This window comes from Miniopterus natalensis, chromosome 7 (assembly GCF_054644295.1).
Source record: "Miniopterus natalensis isolate mMinNat1 chromosome 7, mMinNat1.hap1, whole genome shotgun sequence".
Taxonomy (NCBI): domain Eukaryota; kingdom Metazoa; phylum Chordata; class Mammalia; order Chiroptera; family Miniopteridae; genus Miniopterus; species Miniopterus natalensis.
The window spans coordinates 16,017,746-16,023,529 of NC_142087.1; positions in this window are offsets into that span (position 1 = coordinate 16,017,746).

Sequence of the window (5,784 nt, forward strand, 5' to 3'; positions counted from 1 at the left end):
CGCTGGGCGGGCGGGAGGCGCGATGGACGGCGTGGACCACTACCGGACCAGGCGGCTGCGCGGCTGAGCCTCGTCCCTCCGCGCGGAGCCTGCGCACGCGCGCGCCCCCGCACGCCCCGCCCTGCGTGCGCGCCCCACCGCGTGCACGTCCCGGAGCCCGGGCCTCGGGCCCGGAACCGGAAGTCCGGGAGCCCCGAGGGCCGCGGCAGCTGCGGTTTGGGTGGCGGACCTGTTCCCTTCCCGCTGCCCGCTTCCTCTCTCTTAGCTTCCAGCAAGGCCAGCATCTCTGTCACCCAGTTTCCGCACCTGAGAAATGGGAAGACTGTTTGGGGGTCCGCCGGTGACTGAGTGGGCGCCTTTCAGCGCTTCTGAGTACACACCCTTCCTGTAAAAAGGGCGGTTGCGAAGGTCAGCGCGGACGTGCGCTCACGTTAGCGGTCAGTAAGCGGTTCCAGAGAACGAGCCTGCTTCTCTGCTGGAGGAGGAGGCACCATTTCATGGCTCCGACATAGTCTACTGAGCATCTGCCGTATGCCATGCATGGCGCCAGGTGCTGGGGAAGCGGCAGTGAAGGAGGCGGACTCAGCTTCCATTCCGGCGAGAGAGAACCTGTACCCACATCGATGAGCGCGAAGGTCAAGTCTGTGAGCGCTGAGAGAGCGGTCCCTGCCGTTATGCTCTGGGACGTGGAGCCGGACCTCACGCAGCCTGCAGAGCACTAGGTGCCCCCCTGCGGCCCGGAGGAGCTGACCAGCTGTGCGTGGGGCTGGGAGAGGCAGAAGGGACGCTCGAGGCGCTGTGGCAGGACGGAGCTGTGGCGCAGTCTAGGGCCTGAGGAGGCAAACGTGAACTAACCCTCCTCTGGGTCTCCCTGCATGCGCTCCTCAGCTGTTTTAACCATGACTTCCCCTCCCCCGCGTTCCCTTCCCTAGACTCTCAGGGACCTTGTGACTGAAGCTGCCGGCTCTCCTAACAGTCCAAAGGCAGGCAGGGCAGCTTGGCTTCACAGGCTCTCGAGAGACTCGTGTTGCTTCTCCTTGCGCCCCTCCGCCCTCAGGATCCTACTCTCCTCTGCATGGGCCAAGCTGGCTCCAGCCTACTTGCGTTCCAAGCAGTGGAAAGGGGCAACATGAAAGCGTCTCCTCGTCCCTCTAAGTGCATGACCTGCAAGTTGCATCCATCCCCTCTTCATGCCTCATTGGATACAACCCATTTGTATGGCCAAATTCAGCTGCTTGGGAGGCTGGGAAATAGAACCTTCATTCAGGGTGGCCATGTGCCCAATGAAAAATAGGAGTTCTGTGCCTATAGAAGAACTGAAGAACAAATTAAGAGCCAAAAAGGGGGGGGGGGGCAGTGGGGGAGAGCCCAGCAGTTGCCAGGACACGGCCCCCACCCCCACCCCATACACATACACCCCTGCCACCACCAACTAGAGAAAGTCACACGGCGGAGGGTTCCTGGGTCCAGTCTTCGCTGAAGCCCAGCATCATTTGCTCCCCTCACTTTCACTCTCTGATCTGGTGGCTCCTTGGTGGCTCTCCAGCACAATCCACAGATACAAGACTCTGGTTCCTTTTTCCCACGGGGATTCGCCAAGAAGCCCATGTTTGCACTACAGTTTCTTCACTGCTTTGAGGGAAGAAAACGTGACTATCGTTTCAGCTACCAGTGATGACGTAGCACAGGCCTAAGATGAACTGGACCCGGTACTGATGTGTGCTGTGCAATACAAGGGACACTCATTAGATTTTTAAAGTAACAGAGAGTTCCTTTCCAAGTTGGTTTTGATTCTGTGTTCCTATACGGCTTAGTTAATAATGTTTAAAAAAATGATGACTTATTTTCTTATCAGATTTAATTGATTTTAAGCCTAGATATTAATTAATTAATTAAAATGTTAAGTGTTCAAATCTTTTAAAATTACCATTTAGAAGCCAAAAGAACTTAAAACAAAAATAGTGAGTGACCCTAAGAGGTGTGACTGAGAGAAAAGGCAGGAGATTAGACTTTTCACGTAATATTCTGAACTGACTTAAATTATTTTTACTCTCTCTGTGTATTACTTTTATGGTTTATAAAGGAGACAGACAGTATTTGTGTCTCAATGTGTAAACATTCCTGATGACAGGGGAAGTGATTCTTTCCTTGCAGCTCTGAAATTTCAAAAATGGAACTTAGATTTCAAACAGGTTTTATCCTGTTTGTGGTTCATTCAGCTACCTGAACATATAGGTTTATAACTTTCACCCATTACTTCTTCATAGATTTTTTTTCTGTGTTACTCTATTTCTCCTCTTCTCCTCCTCAGATTCTGATGACACAAACGTTAGCTCAGGGAGTTCTGGTCATTACTCCCCATTTTTTTCTCTCTGTTGTTCAGATTTGGTAATTTCTATTTTTCTCTCTTCAAGATAACTAACTTGTTTCTCTGCCATCTCCAGACTTTGCACTTATCCAAAGAGTTTTTAAATTTTTTGTTACTTTATTTTTCAGTTCTAAGAGTTCCATTTTGTTCTTTATATATTCTATTAATTTGCTTAAGCTTTCTATCTTCCCATTTGTTTCTAGATAGTTTTCCCCTTACTTGCTGGACCATTTTATAGCAGTTGCTTTAAAGACTGTCAGATAATTCCAACAGCTGTGTACTCTCAGCATCTATTGATTGTCTTTTCCTTTGTGAGTTGAGATTTTCATGTTTCTTCACATGTCAAGTAATATTGGAATATATCCTGAACATTTTGAATGTCATGATACAATACTGAGTCTTTTTAAAATCCTATGGAGAATGGTGATTTTTTTTTTTTAGTAGGCAATTGAGCAGATTGGGCTTAGGCTACATGTGGTAGTCTGAAAATGCTCCTTGGTCCAGGCTTCTGAATAACTGATCCCAGTGGCTGGATCCTGAGGAGGGGTGGTGGAACAACCCAAGATGAGGTATACTTGACAGATGCTCCTGAGAGGGGACAATCATGCTGACATGAAAGTAATACTGTCAGGCTAACAGATTCGAAGTATCAGAAGCTGCTTGGTTAGAGTGCCATTCTGTCATAGATTTAGCAGGTGGGAACACATCAAGCCCAAATGGATTGAGATGGTTTATTATTTACATAGATAGCAAAAACAAGATCAGCGATGGTGTTAGTGTCCCTTGTCCACAAGATGACACTGAAACAAAAGGGGCTAGGTGACATGAGAGGGAAGTGATGGGGTCCCAGTTCCATGCTGCAGTTAAGCTGTTTGACAGCCTAAAGCTGGAAGGAGGGCAAGGTGGGATGGGGATGAAAGTCCCACGTCATCAGAACCAGGGAGGCAGATGAGAAACAGCCTATGGCTGCAGCCTCACTGGAGATAGAAATGGCCTGTGGCAGCTCCTCTCACGATGACCTGACTTCTCATGTTCGAGAAGGATCCTAGGCTTTTCCACCAAGGCGTAGGTCAGCTGTGGTTAAGCCTTGCCTTCATGGCCTAGGTGGACATGTGCAGGGTCGTCAGGGCACCAGCAGGGACCAGTTCCCCTACAGAGATGAGCCATTTACAGAGAAGAAGGAATCTAAGGGACCCTATGAAAGTTTCCAGTATCATACAGTAGGAAGAGCTGTGGCAGGGAATCAGAACTCTGCAGTGTACTGCATTGTCCTAGGCTCTGGGATGGCACAATGATTGAAGAAAACATGATTCCTACCTCCATGGAGCTGCTTGAAAGAGAATGAAAAGAAACACACACACACACACATTAAGTGATAAGTCTAGGAAGAAAATAAGGCAGGGTAAAGGAGAGTGAGGAGTGAAGGGTATTAATTCAGCTGAGGTGGTCAAGGAAGGTATCTTTGAGGAGATGACGTTTGAGCAGCCACTTGAGTGAAGTCAAGGGAGGCTGTCATGCAGTCGTCTTGTGGAAAACCATTTGTGGCAGAGGGAACAGCAGATGCAAATGCCCTGAGGTTGAGCTTGCTGGGTTAGTCCCTGGGGCATCTGGAAGACCAATGTGGCTGGAGAGTGTGTGCAGGGGAGGGAGAGGTGGTTGGGGTACTGCAGTGAGGCCTTGATTTTATTTATTTTTTACTCAAAAATTTTTAAAATTGCTGTTTATATCCAATATTATTTTTATGAGTTTCAGGTATGCAGCATAGTGGTTAGCCAAACATATACTCTACAACGTGTTCCCCCTGATATTTCCTGTACCCCCTGGCACCATGCATAGTTATTACAATATTACTGACTATGTTCCCTATGCTGTATTTCCCTGTGACTACTGTGTAACTGCCAGGCGATCAGGGTTCGATTCCTGGTCAGGGCACATGCCCGGGTTGCGGGCTCGATCAATGACTCTCTCATCATTGATGTTTCTACCTCTCTCTCTCCCTCGCCTTTCCTCTCTCTGAAATCAATAAAGATATATTAAAAAACAAACAAACCGAGAGTGAAAATCACCCACTGAAATAAGAACCAAGAAAATCACAACTTGAATGAGAAAACAACTGACTCCAACATTGAGATGAATTAGATGTTAAAATCCGGCCTGGTAGCTCAGTTGGTTGGAGCATCATCCCGATGCGCCAGGGCTGTGGTTTGATCCCCGGTCAGGGCACATACAAGAATCAACCAATGAATGCATGAATAAGTGGAACAACAAATCAATGTCTCTCTCAATTAAAAAATAAAAACAGAATTATATGACAAGGCTTTGAAAGCAGCCATCATAAAAATGCTTCAACAAATCAATTACAAATTTCTTGAAACAAGGAAAAAATAGAAAATCTCAGCAATTAAATACACATTATAAAAAAGAGCCTCTGGTAAGAACTTGTTAATTGAATATAGATACAAATGTTTACATATAGAAATATTTATGGATATGTGTATATTATGAGTTAGTATACAGGCATGTACTTCTTTGCTGTTAGCTAAGATGGCCTAAAAGAAAGACACCCAAAGATGAGCTTGCCTAGTGCCCAGATCTTGGTTTCTCATACAATTCTCCAATAAAAGAACCCAGGGCACCTCGGAAAAATGGCTGATTCTAGGACTGGGGTAGGAAACACACAAGATGAGCCTGGAGCATCTTGTGATAGAAAGTACCAAGTGCTCAAAACAAACAAAAAAGCCCCAACCAAACAGACAAAACCGAGGATTTGACAAAGGAAGCTGGGAGGGGGCAGGTGAATGAGCCTGGAGTGTCCCAGAAGATGATGGAGGAGATTGTGGAGATGGTGGTGGTGGCCATGGAGGTGGAGGTCCTGGTCATTGTGGGGGTGGCGGTAAAGGTGATGGTGGCAGAGAGGAAGTGGTAGGAGATGGTAGAGATGGTGCAGGAGCAGGTAGTTTTGCACGCAGTTAGGTGCCTTTCATCTTGTGACCATTTGGAAATAAACACATTGTTATGGGATCCCGTCTCTAAGAAAAGGGCATAGGGACATATTTGAGGTTTTGTAGTGAGACTATATTGAGCTTCTTTGTGAACCATTTATTTCCTTGTGTCCACCCCCTTGACTGTGGTACAGACAGGCCCCAATGGCCCTCACTGAAACCACCTGACAGGTTACTATAACTTGGCCCTTGACCTAACTCTTCCTAAAGCCAAGGGCTCAGGCAGTCGGGGATTCAAATGTTGGTGCTGCCTTTTACTTGGTGTGTGACTTCAGTTAAGTCCCTTCACCACACTAAGCCTGCGTCTTCCTCCATAAAATGAGCTAACCATGGTACCTTTGGGTTGTTGTCAAACTTCACGAGGCAAGGTACATACAGGGCCTAGCACAAAGTTGTGCTCAAATATGGCAGCTG